Source organism: Papaver somniferum, chromosome 1, assembly GCF_003573695.1.
Source record: "Papaver somniferum cultivar HN1 chromosome 1, ASM357369v1, whole genome shotgun sequence".
In the NCBI taxonomy this organism is placed as follows: Eukaryota; Viridiplantae; Streptophyta; class Magnoliopsida; order Ranunculales; family Papaveraceae; genus Papaver; species Papaver somniferum.
In genome coordinates, this window is record NC_039358.1 from 6,720,377 (window position 1) to 6,735,217 (window position 14,841).

The 14,841-nt window shown below is 37.8% G+C and overlaps 1 long non-coding RNA gene across 4 annotated transcripts; it reads left to right on the forward strand.

Annotated features, from left to right (window-relative positions):
• Positions 1-8,387: 8,387 nt before the first annotated feature.
• LOC113278619 lies at positions 8,388-13,536 on the forward strand. Of its 4 annotated transcripts, none has more exons than XR_003325584.1 (4): positions 8,388-8,949; positions 9,073-11,578; positions 12,327-12,864; positions 12,996-13,536. It is a non-coding gene; the product is annotated as an uncharacterized LOC113278619 (long non-coding RNA). The 4 variants fall into 4 exon arrangements; XR_003325585.1 differs by having other exon boundaries at positions 8,389-9,220; positions 10,151-11,578; XR_003325588.1 differs by having other exon boundaries at positions 8,400-10,396; positions 11,434-11,578.
• Positions 13,537-14,841: the final 1,305 nt, after the last annotated feature.

Sequence of the window (14,841 nt, forward strand, 5' to 3'; positions counted from 1 at the left end):
TGAACTGAAACCTGGGACATTACAGATGCTCCCAGTATTTTAGGAAAAGAAAATGAAAATCCCTATTTTCATATTAGAGAATTTGAGGAAATTTGTAGTACTCTGCGAATTAAAAACCTAGATGATGATGCGCTGAAACTTAGGTTATTCCCCTTTTCCTTAAAAGATAAAGCCAAAGCTTGGCTATACAGTTTGCCTCCGGAGTCAATAAAGACCTATGGCAAACTTACTCTGCCTTTTTACAGAATTTTTTCCCGAGACACAAAATATCATTTATTAGGACGCAGATATGTACGTTTTCTCAACAAGAGGGAGAATCCTTACATATGTATTTGGAAAGGTTTAATGACTTATTATCTCAGTGTCCCCAACATGGTTTAGGAATGGATAGGATAGTTCAGATCCTTTATGAGGGCTTAGACTATTCGACAACTACCCTGGTTGAGTCTTTATGTACTGGTGGACTAGAAAATAAAACTTTTGAGCAGGCGTGGACATTTTTGAATGAAATCGCCGAAAAGACTCAACAATGGGAGAATAATAGGGAGCCCAAGAAAACAATTCTTCTAAATAGAAGAAATGTTAATAGGGTAGAAGGATCTTATGAGTCTGATGCTAAATTTGCTGTTATAGCAAAGAGGTTGGAAGCTTTAGAAGTGGGTCACACTAGTGGTAGAGTGGATCCTTTTTGGGAAGGCCAGAATACTGAAGAGCAATTCAATGCTCTCTATAACTACACTAGATTTGAAAACCATCAGAAGTTTGACCCGTACTCAGAAACCTACAATCCTGGTTGGAGGAACCATCCGAATTTATCTTGGTATAAGGGACAGAATCAAGGCCAATCTAGTAATTATCAACCTCCCCCAGGATTTGGTTTTAAGACCTCTTCAGGTCAAACTCAGTTTCAGAACCTTTCAGATAAAAAGATCACAAGTTTGGAAGACGTTCTCTCCTCATTTATTAAAAACTCGGAAAAGAACTACCAAGTGATTACTCAAGGAATAGAAGAGAATAAGAATCTAGGTCATTCCAACTCTCTATCCATTTCCGAGTTAAAAACCCAGGTTAGCCAGATAAATGAGACTTTGAGAGAAAAAGGAAAATTTTCCAGTCAGACTCAACCTAATCCTAGAGGAGTTCATGAAATAGGAGGAAGATCTTATGATCATGTGAATGCTATTACAACCCTTAGGAGTGGAAAGAAATTTGACAACAAGGTTGCCATGCCTGATAGTGAACATGCTTTAGTTCATCCTGCTGAGCCAGATAATAAAGATACTGATAGAGTCTCTAAAGAGACCAATGAGGGTCATGTTAAGCCTGACTTCGTTTCTAGAGCCCCATTCCCACGGCTGCTAGCACCAATGAAAAATGAATCCAACTTCAATGACATAATGGAGGTTTTTAAGAAAGTTATTATAAACCTTCCGTTACTAGAGGCAATTAGGCAACTACCGGCTTATTCCAAGTTCCTCAAGGATATGTGTACGCGAAAGCGAAAGCTTAGTGTCCCTAAAAATGCCTTTCTAGCTTGTCATGTAAGTTCGATTATCCAGAACACCACTCCTAAGTATAAAGACCCAGGTGCACCTACCATTGCTTGCACGATAGGAAAATACCGGGTATAAAGAGCTTTACTTGACTTATGAGCAAGTGTGAATTTATTACCATACCATGTGTACTTAAAACTAGGTCTTGGAGAATTGAAACCTACCAAGATAACACTCCAGTTAGCTGATAGGTCTGTTAAAATCCCTCGTGGTGTGATAGAGGATGTTCTTATTGAGGTCGACAAGTTTATTTATCCTGTGGATTTCGTTGTCCTAGATACCCAACATGTCCCTGACCCAGAGAACCAGATACCGTTGATTTTAGGTCGCCCATTTTTGGCTACGTCTAATGCAATCATAAATTTTCGAAATGGTATCATGAACCTATCTTTTGGTAATATGACTATTGAGCTGAATATTTTTAATGTGAACAAGCTACATTCTGAGCTAGATAACACATATATTGAAGAAGTGAACATGATAGGAACCTTAGATCATGAGGAATTACCAAACACCGTATCGGAAGATCCGTTAGAGAGTTTTCTATCCCATTTGAGCCTGGATTTCGACAATGATAGTAACATCGAACGAGTAAATGCTCTGTTGGAGTCTTTTCCTGTGATTATAGTTTCCGATTTGGATAGTGATCAGGAGATTAGGCCAGAGACCGTGCTTCAAGAAAATAAGGAAACTTTAGAGTGGACCATGGCGGATATGAAGCAAGCTGAAGATGAATCACCTGATTACAACTTAGAGAAAGCAATTAACCTTTTTCAAGAACCCGATGGTCTAGAAATTAGGAATAGTGTGACTAGTCTATGTAGAGGCAGCCAGAATTCTAAGTTTGGGGGTAGCGAACTAGAAAAATCTCTTGAGTATTTTAAGGACTGGGATGATCCGGAAATTCAAGCAATAATTAGAGGCTTGTCTGAGGGTAGTGATGATTCTTCTGATCGTCAAGTATCCCTAAGTCGAGTCCCTAAATTGGGACTCGAGTCTTGTACGTCTGAGATATTACTAGAGTCTGTTCAGACTCCGCAACCCGATCCTCCTGATACTGTCCAGGAGGTAACCCAGGTATTAGAGACCCATTTTGCGGATGACTCTAGTTATCGAGACACACATATGAAGCTCAATCATGCAAACCCAGTTGTCTTGACAGAAACCTTAGATGAGGACGTACTCCTTCTGTTCATTTTTCTAATCCAGTGCAGTTATCTCATACTCGTGTTAGCTCTATTTGGTCTTATGGACCCACAATTGTTTCGACTATTGGTATACGATTTCGGAAGGTGATAATTCTTTGAGAGGTACTTGATGTCTAGCTAATTGATGAGTGCTAAAAAGTGCATATTTCTATATATTTTTCTTGGCATTTAACTCATCTTTTGTGCATTAATTCTACATTTTATCCCATATTCTGTATTTTCATTGTTTTCAAGAATAAATATTTTTCTTAATTAATTTTGCATTTTTAGGTACTAAATAAAGCCTGGTTATCTCACGGAGCGAAAATAGCAAAGAAACGGCAAAGACTCCCGCTAGGAGGAAGCGAAGAATGATGTTTGCAAGAGCCGGATCAACTAGAAGTGGGCTTGAAGAGTAAGAATTGTTCTTAAAGAAGATATGGGCTTGGCATACCCAAGACCCAAAACCCTCACCCAAATCCATTTCCTATATCCATACCCGTTTCCCTTTCTAGCCGTCAGATTGGATCATCTCAGCATCCTACGGTCGCAGCATCGCCGTACATCAAAGTCTGAAGCTCTTGTCTAACACTACAGCACCTAACTCCATCTGGAGCCGTCAGCTTCGTTGTATCACTTAATCCAACGGTCGCTCAGAGCTTGTTTACATCGTGCCGTTCGATTCAATTAGTAAGTGATTATCCAACGGATCTCCTCGCTGCGCATCAACTTCAGATGATTCCGCTCAACACCTTAGCCATCGAACCCATCGACCTAAACCAAACACACCCTTCTTCCCAAACATCGAGTTCTTCTCCTCCACTCCGTATGCAGAGAAAACTCTGCCATCTCCATCACCACCATCTCTTCCATCTCCACCTCGAACACCACCACTACCACCTTCCCCCGACAAACTTAGTATTCCATCACCACCCTTGTCTCTTCCTTTCTCGTATGTAGCATCGAGTCCTGATGCTACAAACTCGACAGTGAGAGAAGCTAGGGTTCACAGAAGTCTAGGGCTAGGCCAACAGCGCAACAAGAGCAGGAAGAGCATCAGAGGGACATCAAGAAGCATGGGTCGAGCAGAATTCACACATGGGTATGTCGAATTTGATTTTCCCCAAAAAGTTAGGGTTTGCAAATTTTAGGGTTTTGTGAATTAGGGATTTTGTTGTAAGCTATAAATAGAAACTGATGTAGAATGTTAAAAGGGTTCTTGGGTCATCCGAGAAACCCCCTAATTGGGTTAATTTTATTTTTCAATCCAATGCATATATTCTTCTTATCCACTGTTAATGTATGTTGTGTTAGTGTTCAATGTTTTGTTAATGTTTAAGCTTCAAGTATGTTCTGTCATGTGTAGTTAACTTTCTTGTGCTATTTCATTATGTTCTAAATCACTGGTGCTAAGGTTGAGATGAAACCAATGCCACTTCTAGTTAGTTGAAATCATAGATATTGTTCTTGTTGTGCTAGAACTGTTTAGGATAAATTATCCTCCAGGATTGCTTACTCATCTAAGTGATTGATCTGCGGTTAGTTTGTTTTGTGAGAGGACAACTAATACTAGGATTAGATAATTATCTTAGTGATACTAAACCATCCTCCTGAAACAACCCTTTGATGAGCAGCAGGCTTGAACCTTCACTGCCATCTAGATAGTCAGCAAGCCTAGAAGCTCACTGATATCTACACCAGGGACAAGAGTGATATTGAAATTGAGATTGCCTTAGCATAGGTTATTGGTGGATTCAAGACCTTAGTGTTTTACTTCTTTGTCACTGTTTTACTTAGAGAACTCACTGCTCTTTGCTCACTGTTATTCATTGCCTTTGCTTCTTTGGCTCACTGCCACTGTCACTTACTGTCACTGCTTAGCTTAGAGAATTAGCTTAGGAAATCTTCAATCACACACCCAAGTCCCTGTGGAATGACCCTGTTCTTGCACACAAGCTACAACTGACCCTGTGCACTTGCAGGTATAACATGTAGGCTGCTTCATTGTCTTATTTTCTCACATCTTTAAATGCCTACCACTAATGACTATAAATTTAGCATTTACTCGGAGGCTCCCGCGCTCATGTAATTCGTTAATATCCTTCCTTATTTCTTTTCCCAATAGTGGTAACAGTTTCTCCTTGTTCATGTTTTTAATTTTATCTTTAGAACATTGAGGACAATGTTAGATTTAAGTTTGGGGTTGGGGAAGAAATTTTTTGTTAGCTTAAACTCCAGAGCCTAGAAATTTATTATTATTAAGGAGGGCACTAACCAATCTAAGTGGATGGAAGCATTTTGGTTGTAGGAGTTGAGGAACCAATCTGATTAGATGGAAACATCTAGAAGAGTCTATTCATAAAAGCACAGAGCTCAGGTGTTAGAAAAACATGGTAGTTTCGCCATATCCTCGTGATGGAAACATCGAAAGAATCCTGATCACTTCTTTTTGTTTTATTTTTACCATTGTTAGGGTGAAATAGAGTGACTGAGATATCAAACAAACAAAAAAAAGACCACCATACCAACCAGAATAAATACAATAAAGTCGACCACTGGTACCCTTGTATATGCCAGCTGAGTTGACCTAGAATTAGGATTATCGACCACTGGTTCCCTTGTATATGCCAGTGTGTTTATATTAGTCCATACCAGTATCTCAGTCCATTAGGATAGGTTCACCTTAGTCAACATCATCCACGTACATCCACCTTCTTAATCTATCCATGTGATTGGTTGACTCCGGTTTATGATGTCCAGAAACTATCTGAGTAGAGCTCTGTCACTTTATATGAATTTTAGTATGCTTGAGTGCAAACTCGCGTACAACAATTGAAATTTCGCATCAGGGTACTTCCTCCTGTAATCAATAAGTATTAGCTAGGGTCTGGAGTAAAGGTTTTGTGTGTACACCTCTGATAAACCCTCCAGAGACAACACTCCGCCACTAGGGCCACCTAGGGGTTCAAATGATTTTTGTTTCTAGAATAAATTTGCTCGAGGACTAGCAAATAATAAGTTTGGTGGTATTTGATAGACACATTTTTGTGTCTAATGTGATCTCAATACTATATATTGTTGGAACTCGATTTTGTACTAATATTGGTATTTTATGTATTTGTAGGTATTTTTTGGAAATAAATATTGGAAAATTCGGCTCGAAAAGTTGCTCGGAGGACATTTGCTATACGAACCCCCATTTTTGCTAAATGTCACCCACGACTATATGTAGCCCATTTTTATCCACATCACCCATCTTCTACCTTTTGAACTATTATTTTTGTCGGGAAATTAGACAACATCTCTGGAAGATTTTCAATTGGAAAAATGAACATGCTAGAGTACGATTCAATCGCTGAAACTTGGTAGGAAGATGTGATATGGTATAAGGAACACATTATGCACTACAAAACAGAAGGCCTCTTGGGACGGCCAAAAAACGTCCCAAGAGGACAAAAAACCGTCCCAAGAGGTATTAGGGACGGTTTGTGTACCGTCCCCTGTTCCACCGTCACTAATACTATTTAGCCATGTTTTCTTTTTGGGACGGACATATTTTAGCCTTGATTTAAATATTTTATGACTATTAGGGACGGTCAGGCGATCACCGTCCCAAATATCCTTCTTTAGGGACGATTTTTTCAAAACAGCCGTCCCTACAAGCTACTTGTTTTGTAGTGTTTGTGGCACCAAGATTTATAAGCCTCTCAACATCAGAACCCCATAAGATCCTTTTGGTGAATTGGCTTATTAGGCCCTGTCACTTCGTCAGTTGTTTTCATGTTGCGAGTAGAATTACTGAATTATTACAATTACAATTAGTGGCAGTGGATTGTTTTAGCGATTCAATTTCAGTACACAGTAGAAGTTGAAAAAAGAAATGGTTGAAATTTTTGTTTAATTACCCATCGATAGTCACTTTGAGCTTACAGATCTCCATTGACTACAAATTTTGACAGTCAGTTTTTGATTTCTGGGATTAAGGCATTAGCTTTTTCATATCCAATATTTCAACCATTTCTTGGACGGTTGAGCTAAAAAAATTGTGACAAAAGTTCTACCTCAGCAACACACTTGTGCATATCCACGGTCCACCTCTCTCAAACAACTTATTCTGCCCTTATCCACCGTCTACTTGTAAACACTATAACAACGGCATATATAGCCTTTATTTCAAACGTTAAAAACGATGAAAGGGATCTCATGCATGCATGTGTCATAAAAGAACGAGCAACTGTCTTTCTAAAGTGTTTTTTATCGTTAAAAACTAGACAGAAATTTTTTCATGCATATAAGAAACCAAAAAATCAAGAGACGAGTGGAAAAGTACATATGCACAGAAAGGGGATAAATCTGACAAGATTTATGAGAAAGATTGTGCCACGAAGCATGCGGGAGACAAGAAAGTGACTCATGTTTTTTTTTTCGAGCAACTTGTTATAGGCGCGGCATGGTTTATTAGAGGGACGGCAATGTGATAATAATATCCGTCTAGTTGGATAAGAGATGTCCTATATGGGGTGTAAATTAACTAGATTACCCTCCCCATTTTTTTTAACCTAAATTAAAGCTAAATTGAAAATTTATTTTCTTTCTTCTTCTCTTCTCCTCCTCCCATCAACCGTAACCTCCATTAAAACTCAAAATTTCATCATCTTCGATTAATCGACGATTCGAAAATTAATCAAGTGTAGTGTAATGACTTATATGAGGTATGTTTTGAAACCCAGTTACGATTTGGTTTATATTGTTCGATTTAAATTTAATTTCTATCGAAAATTAGGGTTTTAGATGAAAATTGAAATTTCTGGGTTTATGTGAGTTACGGTTGGTAATAGTTCAATTACCAACCATATGTTCTTATATCTGAGAATTTTCTTCAGTTACGGTTGGTAACCATTTTAGTTTACAAACTGTAACTCAGTTACGGTTGGTATCGACCATTTGGTTACGAACCGTAACTCAGTTACGGTTGGTATCGAGCATTTTGTTACCAACCGTAACTGAGTTACGGTTCGTATCAAACATTTACTTACCAACCGTAAATGGTTTTACGATTGGGTTTTCTTCAAATTTAACCAGTTACGGTTGGCAGTTCATCTTTTACGAACCGTAACTTCGATTTACGGTTGGTTATGAGCACAATTCGAACCGTAATTAGCTCTAAAAATGTAAAAAAATTGATTTTTTTACGTAGTTTAGATAACTTTGAGCAACAAAAAGCTAGTTTGGACTAATTTAGAAGTATATCCGGTCATTAACTTTCAGGTCCTGGTTGTTCATTTTGTTGGTTAATTTCTTCAATTAATTGAGATTGACCTTATCCTCTAAACTTTTTTTAACTCTTAAAATTTGATTTTGATTTTGAGTTAATATAAGTGAAATTAATCATTAACACTAAACTTGATTATCATCATTAAATTAGATTGTCAATTATGAGAGTTAATTTGTCATTTCCAGTATTTTTTTAATAAGGAAAACCTTGAATGATCATGTAATGATTCTTTTTATCCTATTAGAATACCGTCCCTCTAATAAACCATGCCGTCCCTGTAACGGGTTACTTTTTGCAGGGATAACAAAACAAAGTGGCATCGCTATCGTGTGAGTAATGTTTTTTCCAACAACATGGGCGGAGGATACAAAATTGCCCTAACCCTAACCCTACCTATATAAAGAAATATGAGAGTGAGACAATTTGTTTTCCCTTGAAATGAAATACTAAAACAAGATTACAGAGAACTGAGTATATGGAAGGTGTTGAAGAAAAGTTAGTATTCAGTTGTTTGGGTGGTTTATAAAGAATCTAATGGAAGGTGGAATAACTTGTAACTAGAACGGCAAAGGATCTAATGGAGGCAATCAAACACGATATTCTAATGCCTGTGGAGTGTTGCTAAAACAATCTCGGCGGTTCAACAAGCTCTGGAGAATAAGAAATGGGTGTGGGCTGTGCTTCAGGTGAACAACATAATTTGTAATTTTATCCCTTTTCCATCGTCAGTATGTGATGTGATCAACCATAGAATTATGCACTGAATGACATCACTGTTGTTAGCTATTTCAGGATTTGTTAGTATTAGTTAGAAAATGTACTTTGTCTATTGCTTCTGGGAGTATTTAGGACAAGACATCACTATACACCCCACGATACAAATGGAAAGTGTATTGCAGATGAAACGTAATTTTGAACTATGGAAGAGCATCAGGTAATTTAGGACTGATATGTGATATGTCAAACAATTTAATCAGCCCGTAATGAGATACAGCGGGCTTCTTTTAGTCCATCTAAACACAGTAAACCCTTCTTTCTTTTCTTCTTCTTATCCCAGCCGCTGCAATAAAAAGCAAAGAGAGTGGAGATAAGCTTTCAGACGCCTCACTTAGCAAATCAAATATAAACCCTAAGTTTTCTAAATCTTGAGCTTGCAGACGCCTCACTAATCAAGCATTGATCTTTGAACTCCATCATCCAATTTTGTAAGTGTTTCTGAAATGCTTCTAATTTCAAGCCTAGATTCATGATTTATTCTCACCTTGTTTGGTGTCGGAAAGTGATGCTGTTGAAATGGATTCAATACCCAAATATCCAGATTGTTCTGTTGAAATGGATTCAATACCCAAATATGTTTGCTTCCTCTGGTAATGGTTACCTAGGGTTTTATTCTGATAACTGTGATATGGGGTTAATTAGTTGTTCCAACTCTTCCACTAAAGAATACATAAAACTTACATATTATTTCATTAAGTTCGTTGGTATCGATTTTGGGGCCATCTAGGTAATTGGATTACAGATGAACTTATATGTGAGCATCTTAGTGACTGCAGTGAGCCTAGTAAAATCCTCATGGTGGAATATTGATTATAAAGCATGAAGAGACTTGACGATTTGTGGAACGAAGACAGGATGCACGATCTTGTTTTATGATTTAATTTGGAATCAGTGTTTCGGATATACATAGAGATTAATTTGGAGAAAAAAGTTAATTTGGGTTGTGGTATCTATAGATATCCAAAATCTGTGTTTTCAAAGGCGCCCTTTGATGCATAGTAGACGAGTATATTCAGTGCTTGTTTGCAGCATCGATCATGGTATTCAACAAACTGTAGCCTTCTTTTCTCACCTAATGCATAGTAGATGAGTATATTCAATGCTTGTTTGCAGCATCAATCATGGCCCTGATATCATCAGGGCATTCATTCCACAAACTGTAGCCTTCATTCGACAAACTGTAGCCTTCTTTTCTCACCTAAAGATTTAAGCATAACCAATAAGTTATCATCGACCGTCATCACACTCTCTATATACTTTTCCCTGGTCCCCTAGTGCGTGTAATGCTTGAGAATTAAAATTCCACTGTAGCATTCTGATCTAAGTAGTGAAAACAATTTCTTTTTATAAGGTAAAAGAAGAAGAAAGAAGTTGTTTTCATCAATAGATGAGAATGCGTGTGTGGGATAATGGAAGCTGGTATGAAAATGAAGTTGACTGTTCTGATTTGGAAGAAGCTTGGATGCTCGTCCAGCAAAGAAATTCTAAGTTGACACCTAGATGACCTGAGGTTGCTAAAAGTCATGAAAGAATGTCACATTGAGCTCCAATCAATATTGGTAACCACAAAATCTCTGAAATTCGCAACACGGAGTTGGTTTCAGGTATGCTGGTTTCTCCTTTTAGTTAAGTTCATTCTCTGATAAATAATAGTCTTGTTGTGTTATGTATTTGTAGTAAGATCTCATTGATCCAACCTGTAAATTTTCTCTAGTGCAATTTGTCATTTGTCTTTTATAACTACTTTTTAAGTTCAATTCTTTGTGTTCGGCAAAAGTATCATTCAAACAGGTTTTGTAGCTCATGTCACATCCTTATCTCCGTATTTCATTTCATTTCATTCTAAAGCATGATTATCTTCGTTGCGACCACCTTATCTCCTTGTAAAGAATATAAGTTAAAATAGATCTATGAACCTTTGCTATAAAGAATCTGACAAATGATGCATACCCTCTCAATGAATATTGCAAGAGATATTTTTTATTCATTCAGTTTCCTAGTTCTTATGATTGAGTCTGTTATATTTATTGATGATATGATTGGGTCTGCCATTGTGCATTACAGCATTTCAACTGTTTTTTTTTTTTTTGAATAAAAAAAGCTGCGTAACAACACCCTTTCTTTTCTATTTGTGGCATTTATATTTCTCTTTCTTTAAGTCAGCAAATATTGGAGTATATATCTATGCTTGAAATGCTCTGGTTGTGCACCGAAGTCTTGGTACTTATATTTCAAAGGTAGCTTTGATGGATCTGTTATTTTGTAGTTCACATATGCTAGGTTTAGCTTTGTCATTCTGTTTTCTCACCACGAATCACTTGGATGTCTGGGGATCTAAAGATCCTAAGTAGCAGCACGATTAACACATGCATATCACACACACATTTGCACTGGTCGCACAAGCTAATTCAGCAACAGAAGTATGCTTCACTAGTTCACATCCATTTGGATCATAGAAACTTAGTAAATGAGAGCCTAGATTTACTGTCCATTGTATGTTTTAAATATTTAGATCTGACTGCTTAAGCATTTATATCATGAACTTCCTTAACAAGACTCAATCCCTCAGCAGAAATGTGAGGCATGAGCAGAACTATTCTTTTTTTATCTTAAATCACTAGGCATTATCGGTCTGTTTTAGATGATTTGTCTGATGAAGAAGTTGAGTCCATGATTGAGATTGGTGAAAATTCTTCTGCTAATTCAACCTATGGCGCTTTTATACCTGATGTAACCGCAAAGCCTGGAGCAGATTCAAGTCATGGACTGAGTTCCAAGTTTATCAGGTGAGTAAAATTTCCTGGTGAAATAGCATGTTGATACTTACATAAAGGAGTGTGTTTGTGCGTGTCCTTTCCTTAAGGAAACATGGATACATCCGAATAGGTCATGTTTGACATATCTTGCATCTGTACTGTAGACATTGCAATCTGCATGTGCCCCACCTTTGTCTTTGGACAATTATTCGACACGGTTTCTTTTAAATAACATAAAAGCTTGACGTATCTTCAAACAACTTCACTCGTCTCAGTATGGATTGTAAAAGTCAAAACTAGTAAAAACCAGTCCCTAAATTACATGTCTAAGAATCTTGAAGACAGACCAAAATTACAGATCCATCAACTTCACTTGTCTCAGTATAGTGGTTTTGCAGAATCAAGAGTAAAGCTAAGTGACACACAATAGTTCAAGAATCTTCCTCAGATGGCATACCATGTCCATTTTGCTTTCTCTCCTCAGTTACCAGCTAAATTGCATATCTTTCTAATCCTAAGAACATCCATGGTTTCATAGAGAGATGGAGGGTGGGAGGGATTGACCGAGTATTCAAAGAATTTCCGAGCTTAAGTTAATTAATGAAATATTGAACTCGCTCTTAACTTATGCTTATTTGAGCTATGTTAATTTGAAACTCTTCATCGCCTTAATTGGTAACTATCTACATGTTTCTGCGTCATGTTTTTATCTGCCAAGTTGATTTGACCACTTGCCTGCCAACTGAGCTGACTAAAATAATTTGTGTACAATGTTCAGGGCCTGAAGAAAGCAGACCAGCAAAGTATACTGGACGTTTCGGATATGCGAAGATCTGAAGTTACCCAACCATTGGTAGTTCTGTCAGTTGTGCTGGCAGCACCGACATCCCCTGCTGATTTACTGCTGCTTCTGCAGCTGGTAATGCAATATCAACCATGGGTATTGCTTCTTGTGAGGATGTGTGTTAACTTGAGTAGAATGCAAGGGTTCCAAAGGTTCCTTGCCCTAAACAGAGGCAGGGATAAAAAAAGTTGTTTTCTTGCTTACCACCTCAAGCACACATCTGCATAAGCATCAGTGGAGGTGTTGGCTTCTGCAGTTCGAATATGTTCTGGTGACATATAACCAAAGATGTCTTGCACTGACCAGCATCTCTCCTTGTCATGTGCACCATCCACGGAACTGAGCTAGGTTGCGACGCCTAGTTCTTGGAAGATTCTGAAAACCGTTAGAAGTGTGCCCGCAGCGCTGGACATGTCTTCATCCCCAGATGTTTTACCCAAAGACTGAAGTGGTGATTGTTTAAATAGCTATGGTAAGCTGCTTCGAAATCCAGATTGTCGACTCTCTGATCTTCTGAAAAAGTTATTTGTGACGGAAACAAGTTTCTTATAAGAAATCTCTCATAGTATATCCACTGATATAATGTGTTCATGTGTTTGTCAGATCTTCTTATACTTTCTCCATCTTCGGCAGTCGATAACACTTCGTTTTCAGTGGTATTGAAGTAAATGGATAAATTTGATGCGGCATTTTGTGTTGATGTAGTTGTTCTGGTGGCAGTGGTGGTTGCAGCATCTCTCCTTGTTATGTGCACCTTTGATGTCTAATTCTTGTAAGATTCTAAAGATCGTTAGAAGCGTGCCCGCAGCGCTTGACATACGTTTTACAAAGAGTGGCGATTGTTTAATAGCCATGGCGAGTTGTTCCAGAATATCCAGCTTTGCGACTCTCCGATCTTCAGAAAAGTCATTTGTGGCACCAAGATGTACAAGCCTCTCAACATCAGAACCCCTATAAGATCCTTTTGGTGAATTGGCTTATTAGGACTTGTCACTTAGTCAGTTGTTTTCATGTTGTGATAGAATTACTGAATTACATTTGCAATTACTGGCAGTGGGTTACTTGGTTTTAGCAAATTCAGTTTCAGTGTACGGTACAAGTTGAAAAAAGGAAATGGTTGAAAATATTAACGGACAGTTTTTTATTTCTGGATTAAACCATTAGCTTCTTCATAACCACGGTCCAATTTCTAAAACAACCTATCCAGCTCAATTTTGCAACAAAAGTTCTACCTCAGCAACACTTTTTTTTTTTCTTTTTTTCAGAGCAACACACTTGTTCATATCCACGGTCTGCCACTCTCTCAAACAACCTATCCTGCCCTTCTTTTGAGAGACAGACATTGATAAGTTCATAGACAGATGGATTCAGGAAACTGAAGTTTGCAAGATAGGAATTGTAGCTTGGTGTACATGGAATGCTAGGTGTGACAAGATCTTCAAAGGAATCACTTTAATCCCTGAAAGTATCATCCAAAGATGCAGAAGAGAATTTGCAGTGTTAGAATACAAACCAGTTGCGAACCATAAACTTCTTGTCCCTCAAAATAGGATAAATCTTCACTGGTATCATTTCTTGCAGGAAATAATACCGGAGGCATTGGACTAATTTGTCGTGATTTTGCAGGCACGTATCAAAGTGCATTTATCTAAATTAGTCCAGAGCAAGCTGAGAGTAAAGCTTTATTGGAGGCAATGCAATGGGCATTAGAAAAGAAGCTGGCGAAAGCGATTTTTGAGCTGGATGCAAAGCTTGTAGTGGACGCAGTCTTGGGAGATTCGCTCAACATTGATTCGCTCAACATTGATTAGAGATTACACAACTTAATATTAGACAAGTGGAGAGCACGTGCATTGTACGTCTGTAAATGCTAGTTCTTTCATACGCATTTTCCATTTTCGCAAAATTATAACATACCATAATAAAATGCATCCCCATACTGCCAGACAATAGTAAAATATAACAATATAACGTCAAGTCACAGAGTTCTTAGCAGAGTGATGAAACCCTCTGTTAGGCAGTGATGTTCAGTCAGCCATCTTCATGAGGATTCTCCAATTGACCTACTATGCATATCTGTGGCATGTGCCCTTATCTATGAATAATTGTAGAATCATGCAGTAACAATTCCTAATAGTTGTTGTAGAATCGCACATGCTTAGCTACCGGATAACTAATTGCTTGTGCTGTGATAAATCATGCCCTGTTTAAATTTGGCTGTTTTTATTAAGAAACCCAAGTAAATTGATAGCTAACCTAGCCAGTAAAAAATATGAGTCACCAGCAAAACACTACCATAATCAATGCCTCGCCGTAGAAATAAAGCATTCTCGCATAAACATGATATTGCAGTAATCATTGCGTGTACATCTTCTAACAATGTTGCATCTATTCTTTTCTGCATAAAGGGCTTAACAAAAATGCCTACACAAATGGTCCATGCTGTCAA